This window comes from Ursus maritimus, unplaced genomic scaffold, assembly GCF_017311325.1.
Source record: "Ursus maritimus isolate PB19 unplaced genomic scaffold, ASM1731132v1 scaffold_7, whole genome shotgun sequence".
Taxonomy (NCBI): domain Eukaryota; kingdom Metazoa; phylum Chordata; class Mammalia; order Carnivora; family Ursidae; genus Ursus; species Ursus maritimus.
In genome coordinates this window covers 67,735,648-67,749,256 of record NW_024426885.1, presented here as the reverse complement: position 1 = coordinate 67,749,256, position 13,609 = coordinate 67,735,648, and positions in this window count along the sequence as shown.

Sequence of the window (13,609 nt, the reverse complement as noted above, 5' to 3'; positions counted from 1 at the left end):
CTTGTACTCTGGTGTCGTTCTTTACTTCTTGTGCATCAGTGGAGAGATGAACCTCCCATCTATCTAATGACTGGAGCTAAGGACCAAGCCCGAATCGTCCTCTTAATCAACCTTTTGGTCTGTTCCCTTTCATTGCCTCCTTCCTCCTGTGAATCTCTTTTCTCATCTAGCTTTCTCACTTTTTTTTTTCTTCTGTCTCCTCTCTTCCCACCCTTATCCTCTTAACTGAGCAAAGCAATCTGAAATGTTCAGAGGTTTTTGCTACCACGTTTTACTGGCAAACAGGGTAAATATAACAACGTGGGGAAATGATAAAAATTTATAAGAATCTTCCATTAGGGTTCTCCATTGAAATTGAAATAAAGCTACCATTAGATCTTTCTTAGCCCTTCAGGCTAGATGTGTCCTTAAATGTGGCTTCTGGAATTCATTTATCACATTATTCTTTTACCACTCCACATCTACAGTGTTTTCAGTAAGTCTCACATGCTAAAAAATGGGTAATTGAAGATCCCTTTTTAAAAAACAAAAATCAGAAATGGCATCATATTTCTCAGTGTTCCTCTCCTTCAAGTGAATATATGTTAATCCCTGGCACTCTACCAGCAGATAATAAGCTACTTGAAAGTAGGAACTAGATTTTGAACATCTTTCTTAACACCTCACACACTGCTGTACGTTTAAGTTCCTTCTTTCTTTCTTGACTAAGAAAACTCCTCATCGTTCAAGACATCAGCTCAAACATCATCTTCTCTTCAACCTCCCCTCACTGCTCTTTTCCCCTTCCCCTTCTGAAACTCCAGGCAGAATTAACTATCTTCTCCTCTCTGTTCCCTCACTGGTTCATTCACATTTCAAATATGGCACTCATTCCACTTTTTAATATTAGTTCAATGTACATTAGGTTGGTTATAAAATGATCCTGCTCCTCCAGTCGCCTATGAGCTCTCCTGTGGCCTATTTTATATGTACCCACAGCCCCCAGCACAGCCTGTGAATTATAGTAGGTGCCCAACGAATGCTTTCCCAGTGGAATGTTTTGATTGGATAAAACAGAGAGCCATGGGATGATGTTTGTCCTTCCTGTGTTAGAGGAAACACAAATAGACTCAGGAATGAAGGTATCTTAACTGTGCAGCTTTAACTCATACTTTATTGGGCCCCAGCACAGAGGTTCCATCATTATCACCACCACCACCACCATCACCATCATCATCGTCATGACACCCAGCAAACCCCAAAGGAGCAAGAAACATGGCAGATGACAGCATGAATCCTGCCTGTTTTACCTAGATAGCTCTAACGCCTGGGAACCCCAATGGAGAGAAGCAGCAGAGGGGCCTGTGTAACTTCCTATGATGTACATGAGCAGAAATCCCTCGAGGAACAATTTCAATTTTGTTTTAATAGTATAGGAAGATACTTCCCCATGGTTCTCTCATTTCTATAAGTCTGACCAATGAGGCACAGATTGCTCTTTTTTCTGGACAACGTTTCCAAGAATGTTTGTCTAGACAATAATCTTGGAAGCTAGAGATGCTGTCTCTTTCTGGAGCAAAGTGTCTCCCACTAAACAAAAAGATTTGGGCTCCCCAAGTTCAGGGGTCCTCTCCTGTGATACAACCTACTACGTGTGCTGGTGGCATCTGGCCCTCTTCATATCACCCAGTGGTACAAAGTGTGAGCCCCCCAGTGTGAATGGGGACTCAGGAAAGTGGCACAAACATGCTGATACTCTGACTACGGCTCTTGCTATGAGTGATAAATTGTTCTTCATTTCTGACCTGGGAGTCTCATGGCTTCTGCCTGCATCCATGAAACTGTGGTAAGTGAATTTGATAGCTGTACATAGGCTAAAATTTCAAACCCCTCACAGCTGCTTACACTTTCACCCCCAGCAGGATTTTCTTGCCTTTAATGTGCCCCGACTTGCCCTTCTGTGAGGAAGACAAACATTGGTCAGTGATAAGCTGCAAAGACTTGTAAAGGAAACCAATCTGAGAGGTAATAATCACACCTCCTAACAAGCTGATGGTATGTGCTGATGTTCCCATGAAAGATGTGAAATAGGGTGAATGATCCTATTGTCTAGGGCAGGCACAGTCATTTTGGAGTCTCTTTATTATACAGGGCTGAAAGGGAGCAGTCACATGTCCCAGTGACTGGGAAGGTCCCTGTTCCTTGATCTGAATGTTTTCAAGCCGCATTTCTTCAACAGTTACTGAGTACTGCTCAGGAGCAGGGTTCTATCTTAATGAGATTTTCCAGAGGTTTCTTGTTCTCTTTGGTTTTATTCAAGCAAGCCACTGTTTGATTCTTTTTAAATCTATCTCAAAAGGTATTTAAGGCAGTAGAATTCAGTAGTGCATACCTTAGAAGAGAGAAGGAGAAGGGTGGGGACATAAAATGAAGCCAGAAATAAGTCTTGGAATCTGTAACATAATTAAATCTATTATGTATGCACCAAATATTTGGCTCTAAGCATTTTAGCAACTGAAGGGAAAAGTGAAACCTGATTAGTTACATAACCTAAAGAGACCGTTAGATTAAAAAAGGGAAATATTTGCACCCGAGAAGTTGGCTTGCAAGAGGAATGTGACAGTCACTGCAGGGAGGTGCAAAGCCCCATGAGGACACTTCTCCCTTCCACAACAAAATCCTAGAAGCAACTCCTATCCTTCTACCCCAACACTCTGAGCAAGGTGAAGCCCCATGTGGCTGGAGAAAGGGAAAAAAGAGAAAACCTATCTTTCTGGGGAAGATGCAGGAAACAGTCATAGGTCCAAAATATTTGAAGGTTACTACTGCTGGAGAAGGGCAGGACAACTAAGAAAATGCAGAGGAAATCTGGAAAGGTGTTAATCAGTGGACATGACACAGCCTAGGAAAGAATCAGTGAGCTTGAAGAGTGGTCAATGGAAATTACTGAAACTGTAACACAAAGAGACAAGAGGAATGATTGAAGAAAAAAGAACAGAGCATCTAAAAACTGTAGGACAATATCAATTTAACATATATGTAATTGGAATTCCAGAGATGAGAGAGAAAGAGAGAAAACAGAGCAAAGGACTTATCTAAAGAGATAATAAAAGAGAATTTTTCAAAAATAATAAAAGAAATCCACCCACAAATCTAAGAAGCTCAGAGAATCCCAAGCAGGATATGAACATGTAAACTTCTTTCTATTACTGCTGTCTTTCTCCTAATTCAAGTCTCCATCTTTATAGCCCAACCTACTCCAATAGCCTCCAGTTGGTCTTCCTGCCCCACTCTTGTCCCCCTACTATGCAGTTTGTAAACAGCAGTTAGAATGAGTTAAAAAAAAATAAACATCACTCCCCAGCTTAAAGGCCTGTCTCCCACTGAATTTACATAAAAGCCAACCTGTTCATTGTGGCCTGCCTGGCTCTGAGTCCTCAGCTCCCTGTCTATCTCTCTGTTCCTGCTACTTATTCATCTTTTTTTTTTTTCATTACACTCCAAACACAGGGGCCCATTTCTGTCCTACAAACACACTGGGCATCTTTCAACTCTGGGTCCTGGTTCTTGTTTTCCATATGAAACACACTGCTTTAAGAACTGGGCAGGGCTGGCCAATTCTCATCCAGTTTTCAAGTCTCACTTTTTCAACCTTCTCCCCAAAGAAGTCCACCAGGTCCTTTTTACCACATTATTTTACTTCCATCAGGAATTACTCAATAACCACTAAGAAATCATCCAATATCAGAAATTATCCAATTAATCTGTGCACTTGTTGATCTCCTTTCTATTAGAACTACATTTATGCTCTTTGTGGGAAGAGAACACATCTTCCTGTGGCCTCAGTGTTTAGAATGGTACCTGGTATGATTTAGACATTCAAGATTTACTCATTGATTGAATAAGTAATTAGTTAAATTGAAGAATAAATACTCATTAGAAGCATAAGCTCAGAAAAAGGACTTCAAGGTCAAAAGGCACCATCAACTTTTTAGTTATCCATAGTTAAGTACTAGAGATTACTTTTAATTATGTGGGTATACTGCTCAGCTGATAGGTGAAGTCAACCATATGGCAACACATAATTTATTGAGTGATGATAAGCCACCATTTTCATTTTAAGATGCCTCTCATTTCTGATTATTCATATTTTATTGGCAGTAGTTTTTTTTGGCAGTTGGTTTTGGCATTTTTGTTGGCAGTTGGTTTTATTACTACCACCCAGAATCAAATTATTAACAAAGATTGAGAGAATGGACAATATTTGTACAAATATTTGCCTACTTTCCTAACACAACCTTGACCTCATTTTTAAAACTATGTACTGTCTGAACAGATTTTTCAAATGACATGTGATCAAGGCCCAGCCTTCTGGCAGGGGCCAATGTTTCTGTCTGCTATGTGTGTCATTTAGACCTCTTCCACACTCTTGAGTTCACCAGCCCCACCTCACCTGTCTCTGTCCCTTCTGGATGATTCCCTACTGTTGGTCTCTCCTCCAAACCTCTTAACCTCTCTAGAGCCACCTGGAAAATGAAGAGGCAGTGCTATGTGACCTGTTACATTGCTTCCTGCCCTCAAACTCTTTTATGCTGTTTATTCTAAACTCGATGCTTTGTCTCTTTCTCACCCATTTACTTCCATTTTCTGCTGCTCCATTACAGTTGAATGAAAGAGGGGTTGTGTCCCGATCTCTGTCCCTACCTTTTAGGATATTTCTCCCATTCATAATTACTCTTTAGATGATGCTCTACACTTCTGTTGTTGTTCAGATACATACACAGCATTCTATTACATTTTTACAGTTAATCAAAATGTACAATGAAGAAATTTAAAGTATCTTTTTACAGAATCATTTCACAACTTGCTGTGCAACCATAGCAAGCCCCTGAGCCTTAGTTTCCTCATCCGCAAAATGAGGAGGCTGGACTTTATGATGTCTGCTGGAAACAGCCTATCCTAGGAATTAAAATTTCTAAATCCTGCAGTTTTTGCTTTGCAAGACGAAATTCCAAGCAGGGAGGGGTGAATTCACACCTTCTCCCTCCTCCCCTCCAGTGTCACCTGGATTCTCCCTTGCCCCTTTAGGTTGCATAGTTTTGATACTTCCAACCTCTACCACTCCCTAGGCAGGCCCTTAAAAACTAGCTCAAGAGTGGATAAAGCACTCTCTGCTTCTTTATAGAACAGCTAAGTAGCAAACCAAAAGGAAATCCAGAGATATCAACAGTAAGCCTGTTTCTCTTCAATCCAGGAAAGCAGCAAAGAGCATTTGTCCAGCATTTCCTTCTCCAGAGACACCCACACTGGAGCCCAGAAGGGCTCAGATGGCTCTGCACACACCCCCACCCCTCAGAGATTCCTGTTCCCCGGGGCCCCACAGTCCTTGAACATTGCATTGTCTCCCAGCACACAGAATTTGCTGAACCTAAAGATTGTGTTTAGTGCGAGAGTAATTAAGTAAGTCTCCTGGGTTCAATCTGCTCAGACCCGCTAGAGTCCACGTAGTGAGTCTCGGCTTCAGGCTTGAGGCGGTGCCCCATTTCTCCGATGACTTGCACAGTTACAATGACGGGCCCAGTGCCAAGAAGCACCCCCACCAGGGTTTCTCAAATTCTGAAGTACATGCAAGTCAACACGGGGTCTCACTAACATGCAAACCCTGAGTCAGTAATTACGACTGTGGCAGGTCTCAAGATTCTATATTTCCAACAAGCTCCTGGGTGCTGGGGCCGCTGCTTCTCAGCTGACTACACTGTGGTCATAGGTCCTGGTCCAGAGGTCAGCGCACTGTTTCCCTACAGAGGACCAGATGGTAAATATTTTCAGCTTTGCAGTCCACAGAGCTCTGTTGAAACTACTCACCTCTTCCAACAGCCACTGTAGCCAAATGCAGCCACAGGCAATATATAAACAAATGAGCAGGGCTCTGTTCCAGTAAAACTTTATTTATAAAAACAGATGGTGGGTGACAGTTTGTCAACCCTTTCCCTAGTCTGTCTCAAAGATGAAGACATACGCTCCCCTCGAGAACACTCCACATTGTTGACATCCACAGCTCAAGTCTCAGCACCGTGGACATCCATCCACATAAAGGACCTCTCACGGCAGGCTAAAAATACCATACCTCAACCATGGAATGACACCACAGCATACAGTATGAAGTATATCTACCACTAGTAATGTCCTTTCTCGTTCTTCAAGGTCTTCCTAAATTCTAAACCCTTCCATCGTTATAAACAGTCTTCAAAAAGAAGGTAAAACAGTTCAAGCTTACAGGTTTTTGCCTTCTTCTCTGAAAGCCACTTTGTTTTTCCAAATGTGTGGAGTGCTGAGGAAAGCATATCTTTCAAAGTTTGTTAACATAAGGTTCTTTCTAATAATTGTTCCAGAATTACCAACCTGTTTGGAATTAAATCCAAGCATGGGGCTGGGATATAGCCCAGGTGGCTTTGAAAACATGGTGATGTTAACATAGAGCATGGTTTGAGAGGATGTGGTTGACTTTAGTTATCAGAGTAAGCTCTTGTTTCCAGAAGTCAAAGCAGATCAGCCATTGGTTCTTAGACAACTTGGGACAGATGGAACAGAAGCCAGCATACATACTTCATTTCTGAGAACTTCAGAGTTGGTCAAAGATTCAACTTCTCAAAAATCCAGACTTTGGCTCAGATTGTGCATATTTCCATGGCATGTGCTCCGAGGACCCTGATGCTTTTCCATTCAGTAGCACTGGGCTGAGAATCAGCTGCTAGTGTGCCACAGTCAGCCATTGAATGGTAGCACTCAGACCTCCCCAAAGGGTTTTACCAGGTACGTCTCTCTACTGAGCTCTCTTTCCCCCCATCCAACCCCACTCTAAAGTGCCTAAGTAGGCTCTGAAGCCTCGGTCTTTTCACAGGCATTCAAATCAAGAGGGGTGCTTGGGCAATTAGCTGCTCAGATCAAACCAATTTTTGAGAGAAGGCAGATCGACAACTAGTAGTTAAAAATATAAAAATCTAGATACTTGTAATCCTCTTTTTAAAAATAGCTCTAACAATAATGTAATGAAAATAGCAAACAGCAATTACTAGACACAAGATAATCCACCCTATTTTCACTCCCCAAGGTCACTGTCTACATGAATTTTTTCTTATTTACATAAATTTTCTATTGGGAGAAAATAGATATAAACTTTATGGAAGGCAATTTGGCAACATTAAACAAATATCTTAAGGCCAGATATCTTTTCACATAGTATCTCCATATTTAGAAATTTAACCTAGGGAAAAAATAAGAGTATAGGCATAGATTTAAGTAGAAAGATGTGTATAACAGCATAAGACTGAAAACAATCTAAAGCCCAGCACTGAAGTGTTGATCAAATAAAATATTAAATCCTTATGAAGGAATGGCATGCAGTCATCACGAATGATGGACATTAACTGACAGAAAAGATACTTATATTGTATTATTAAAGAAAAAAGATACAAAATAAATGTATGATAGAATTCTACAAGAAAAACCCAAAACATTAGAAATGTTTTTCCTCTCCAAATTAGAATTTGGAGATATTTAATTTTTACATTTCTACATTTATAATTCTAATTCTTTTTTTTTAAAAGATTTTATTTATTTATTTGACAGAGAGGCAGCCAGCGAGAGAAGGAACACAAGCAGGGGGAGTGGGAGAGGAAGAAGCAGGCTCCTAGCAGAGGAGCCTGATGTGGGACTCGATCCCAGGACCCCGGGATCACGCCCTGGGCCAAAGGCAGACGCTTAACGACTGAGCCACCCAGGCGCCCCTATAATTCTAATTCTTAATGAGTATTTATTACTTGGGCTATAAAGTACTACCGATATCCAAATAAGTGTACTTATGATCCTAGTTCAGCTATGATTACACGTTCTGTCTTTATGTTGTTTCTTTTAATGGAGGAATCTTTCCCCTGAGGTTTTAAAGGCTAAAAGCCTTTCCTTATCCCTTTTATAAAACAAGGTAGGACATGGTGCTGAGAAGCCAAGTGACCTTTGGAAGAACTTCAGGGCATGAGAGTAACCTAAGGTCCTGTTTTCCCTGAAATTTCTAGGCCTTATCATTCCTTTGCTCTTGTGAAGTGATGACTCATTAGGAATGGTAATCCTGGGGTATCAACGAGATTTTGTTTTAATACTCTCTTATTTTCCAGGGTTCTCCAAAGACTTCTAAAGACGGGTTTATCCAGCATTTTATACCTCAGTTCAGGAATCAATTTCTACCCATTTTAATTCAGGGTTGACCATTTGCACCCAGCAAGAGTGCACCCAGGACGAACTGGTTGACATTCTGTGATGTGTCACTCTAGGGAAGAGATACAGCTCACAATGATCCTTTCTCCCTGGCTTCAGGAAAATTAGAATTCCATGATCAATAGGCAAAAAGACAAAAGCTCTCCTGGAAAGCTTCCCTTCTGTGTCCCGTCTTCCACAACTACTGTTTCTTCATATCAGAGCTCTTTGAAATTATTAATCTTTTTCCAGAAGAATCATCTGAAAATGTGTTACAATAACCAACATATGGAAACAACCTAAGGATCCATCAATAGACAAATGGATAAAGAAGAAGTGGTATGTATACACACATACACACACACACACACACACACACGCACACGCACACACAGGAATATTACTCAGCCATAAAAAAGAATGAGATCTTGCCACTTGTGACAACATGGATGGACCTTGAGGGTGTTATGTTAAGTGACATAAGTCAGAGAAAGACAAATACCATATGATTTCACTTACAAATGGAATCTAAAAATAAAACAAATAAACAAAAGAAAACCCAGACTCATAGATGCCAAGGACAGGGGTGGTTGCCAGAGGGGAAGAGATTTGGGGGTGTGTGAAATGAGTGAAGGGGATTAAGACATACAAACTTTCAGTTATAAAATAACTAAGTCATGGGGATATAATGTACAGCACATGGGAGATACAATCAATAGTATTGTATTAACTTTGTATGGGGACAGATGGTAATTAGATGTATCATGGTGGTCAGTTCGCAATGTATATAAATGTGGAATCACTATGTTGTACATGCAAAGCTAATAGAATCTCGTATGCCAATTATACTTCAGTAAGAAATTAAATACATAAAAATGTGTTTAGCCCAAACCTGAAGTTTTTACACCATTTTCAAAAGGTGATAATCAACCTTGTTTTAAAATAGATTTCAGTGTCACTTAGATGTCTCTTTGCTAAAGAATCACTAATTAGATGGCAAGCTCCAGTCACGCTTGGGAGGAATTAGAGCAGGGCTTTAATGAAGGCTCCTGCAGGCACAGGAGTGTAGGGAAANGTTTCTGTCCCAAATCTAGTTCTGGTACTACCACAAGGCTTTGTCATGGCTGCTGGGATTTTTGGATGATAACAACAACAGAGACTTCAAGTTTTACTGAAGAACTTAAACTGTCCCCGTGGGAATGTGAAATCAAGTGTTTCAGTTTCTCTTTCAAAAGTAGCCACCCTTACAATGGAGGTCTAGATGCCTGCCCACAAAACCAGACCAAACACTCCACTTGGGCTCCCTAGCCCCTCGTTGAGCTGCTCATAGTAACTACTCAACAACTGTCTTTTCTGTAGAAAAAATAGCACCTGCTAAAAGATAACAGGAGAACTTCTATTCATTCTTAAAAAGTATCTCACGTCATTCCTTCCGGATTGGGGAGGATATCTTTGTTCCCTGAAGCTGTGGCATTGCGTATAAAATTGAGACACCAGATTCTGCATAGTCCTGTTTCCCATAGATAACTTTCCCACTCTGTTGAGCAAATATCACATGTGCTTACAATATTTCCTCATAACTTTGCATGGTTGGTTGAGGATAGAAACGTTCTAAAAGTACTGTGTATACCAAGGGAGGGATGACCAATGATTTTTTCCTGCATAATCTTTGTTCTTGAAACCATAGCTCCTTATCCAACTCACTTTTCCTGGCAAGAGTCTTACTCTCTTTTAAGATTGCATGCTCATCTCAATTCATGTTGGTTTTCACTCTTCACTAAGTCTAAAGATTTCGGTGGCAACACCTAGAATTAGTTCTGGCCCTCTAGACTGTGAAAGGTAACAGCTTGTGAAATCTGAATGTGAACCTACACTTCCTGTCTTGGTAACTGATCACGGCCTCTTTGCAAAGATTTCTTTATTTGGGAAATGATGTCTCTTCTGCAAATTTCCCATTCCAAAGTGGGTGTCTAATGTTTTCCCCATTTCTTTTCTAATTTTCTGATTTGAAAATGTTGAATTACAACAATAGCACCCACATTGTAGCAGATGAAATTATATAGTTACTAATTATAACAAATCTATAGTAGGAATGGTTAGTCCCTTCTCTTCTCATCTATGCTACCTTTTTTGTCCATTTCCAGTTGGATGATACAAGGTAACCATGGCAAATTGCTTGTTTTCCTGTCTTTCCTCCTCAAGCAGAATATGTAGTTCCTGTTGGGCCATTTGGAGATCTTCTGCCTCGTTGGGGGGTGAGAATTTACCGTAAAGAGGATATTGAATGATAAGTGTCCAAATTTGCAGATGTAGTTGGAGTCATCAAGTAAGGGACTCTAACTCTGCTGGGCCAGAATCACCGACCTTGGGTGCCAGTGAGTCCAGTTGTGTGGCTTGCCCTTTGGATAGAAAATTAAGGTGAATGTTCATTAGAAGAACTGACCCCACTCTTGGCTGGGGACCTGAAAAAGGATGTGACCTGATTTTGAGGATTCTCCCTCCCAGTGTCAGGTACTGAGGACACTTTGACAGCCACGAGTTGGCCCTTAAGAGTCTGTTCCATTTTCACTTGGGATGTGGCAGCTCCAGGCAAGTCACTGGGGAGGAAGGCTTGCAGCCTGCAGAGCAAAGTATGGCTTGATCTGCAGGGCCCCCACACTCCCACTGCCATGAGTGGCAGAGTCCCAGCAAGAGAAAGTCTCGGGGGGGAAATGATGCTCCCTTCTTAGAAGGGCACACACCCAAATTCTCAAATAAGGCCCACAAGGAATTATATCTTTCTTCTAGGCTGAGAGGCATTCTGGGGTAGAAAGTGCTGGAGACTCCTTGAGAGAGTAGGCAAATTTCTGCTCTGGAAGCTGAGGGGAATTCTGCTCTGTAGGAAATAGTGTGTCCTTTCACTGAGGGCTGGGATAGAATCTTTGCTGCCTTCAGGAAGGATGAACCAAGAGTGGGGAGGCATCAGACATTTTCCTGCAGGTGGATGGGAACACTTGCACTTAAAAAATCTTTTTCCACAGCGGAAGGGGGCTTCGGATGCCATAAATCGGGGAGGGCCGTCGGGGGAATTTATAAGTCAACTTTGAGAACAAAAAAAGCCCTGCTACTGCATTCTGGGTGTCCTTTGTGTAGAATCATACAATTTCAGGGGGAAAGGGACCGAGTAAGTCACCTTTCCATGCCCTTCCCATTCCCGACACCCAGTTCAGAGTACCTGGATTCATTTCAGCGTTTGTTAAATGACTGATGAGGGAAGGAAGGAAGGAAGGAAGGAAGGAAGGAAGGAAGGAAGGAAGGAAGAGGAAGGAAGGAAGGAAGGAAGGAAGGAAGGAAGGAATTACTGCCTTCTGCCAGCTCTTCGGAGAAGAGGCCAGTCACCCTTCTCGCACCTTCTTCTTTGCACCTGTGCCCCCGGGGCCCTGCCCAGGCTGCTCTCACCTTGTGCTGTTTCCACATGGCTCCCAGTGGCTTCACCTCGTGCTTGCCGTGACGGCCCTCCTCCAGGCACAGATAGCACACCGGGGTTCGGCAGCTCACACAGTACATACTGTAGTTCTCCATTTCGTGTTCGGGGCACGTAGGGAACTTGCGGGCCGCGCTGCCCCCAGCCGCTCCTGCGCCCCCCGGGCTCTTGCAGCCGCCGCCTCCGCTGGGGGCGCCCTGGGCTGAGCCTGGGGATGCTGAGGCGGCCTCCGCGGGAGCGGGCGGCGGCGGCGGCTGCACCAGGCGATGCTTAGCGAAGGGTCCGCGGGATGGATGGCATTTGAGCTGGCAGGCAGCGCAGTAGAGCACGTCGCACTGCTCGCATAGCGTGGCGGCGGGCTCCGGCGGGGTGCGGTCGCACAACTGGCAGATGGCCACTGCAGCGGCTGCGGAAGCCCCGTGCACGGCCCCGCGGCCCTGCTGGTACCGTTGCACGATGGCCTCGAGCAGCCGGTTGCGCTGGAAGCCGCGCAGGCCTCGGTGGTCCAGGGAAGCGCTACGGTGGCACTGCGGGCACGTGATAGAGCTTGAGGAGGACGAGGACAGCGAGGAGCAGGCGGCACCCCGGGCCGCGGCGGCCGAGGAGCCAGGTGGTGCAGGCACCATGGGCAGCACGCGAACCCCATTGGGGGACTTGAGGCTCGGGGTGTAGGAACCATAACCACTGTCCGTCTCACTGTACAAGCTCAGCTTGTCCGCGTGGTCCCCGCCACCTCCCGCACCGCCGCCCAGGCCGCCAGCTGCGCTACCGCTCGCGCCGCTGCAGGCCTGGCCAGCAGCTGAGTCGTGGTCCAGAGGGGGCGCCGCTGCGGCGCCAGCCGGTAGCCCCGAGCCCCGGGAGTGCAGGAGCGGCTGGGGCAGGTGCTGCTCACCGTCCGGTGTCTGCACGGCGATGGTACGAGCGCAAGGAAGGCAGACGTTGTGGGAACAGGGCAAGATGATGGGCTCCCGAAACAGAGAGCCGCACACGGGGCACTTCAGCTCCTCCTCCATCGCGGCGCGGGCAGACCGAGCTGCTCAGGGTGGGAGGTGGAACGACCCAAGCTCCAGAGACAGGCGGAGGGAACCAAGCGTGGTTAGCACCGGAGAGACTGCAAGCGAGGGCATTACACAGGCATGACCACTTCACAGCCCGGGGGCACGCCCCTCTCTCTGTCCTGGGGCCACCGCCCTAGGACCACTGGGGGCAAGAGAAGGGAGGGGGTCCTCACCTCCTGCCCGAGGGTGCTTCTGCGCCAGCGGCTTCAACCTGCGGCCAGAGTCCGGGGCCAGTCGGCTGCCCTCGTGATGGCCTGTGAGGCGCTCTAGGTGATGAATCAGCACTAGCGCCGCCGCCGGCTGCGGCGCGCGTCTCCTCTGCACATCAGGACCAGCGGCCCGGCTGCCGTTTCCTAGCTGTTCTGTTTCAACCCCTCTTCTCCGGTGGGCAGCTTCTCAGGAGCTCCCTTTTGCCCCTGCCCCGCCCCAATCAGAGCGATCAGTAGGTGAGAAGGCGGGTGAAGCAGGCCGCTTGGCAGTGGGGCTAGGTTCAGCACCACGAGGCGACGGACAGCGCCCAGAGCTTGAGGCGGAGCCCCAGCTCCTAGCGCGCGGACTGAGGGGCAGCCACCTGGCGTGCAGGGTCGCGGCTCCAGCGACTGTATCTGCGGGGCCCGGCCGGCTCGGAGACCTTCGCTCGCCGCTCTCCCCGGTGGCTGCTGGTGCGAACCAAAAGCGCCCTGGGCTTTCTCCCCCGCGGCAAGAATTGACCCGCTTCCTTGGTTCGCTGCTGCCGCTCCTGCGGCGCCTCTGACCTTGGCCGCGCGACGCTGCAGCCAGCGGGCGGAGGGCGAGTGCCCGGCTGGCTCGGGAATCCCCTCCCCGCCTCCCTCCTGCCGCCGCCGCCTCCTCCCCGCGC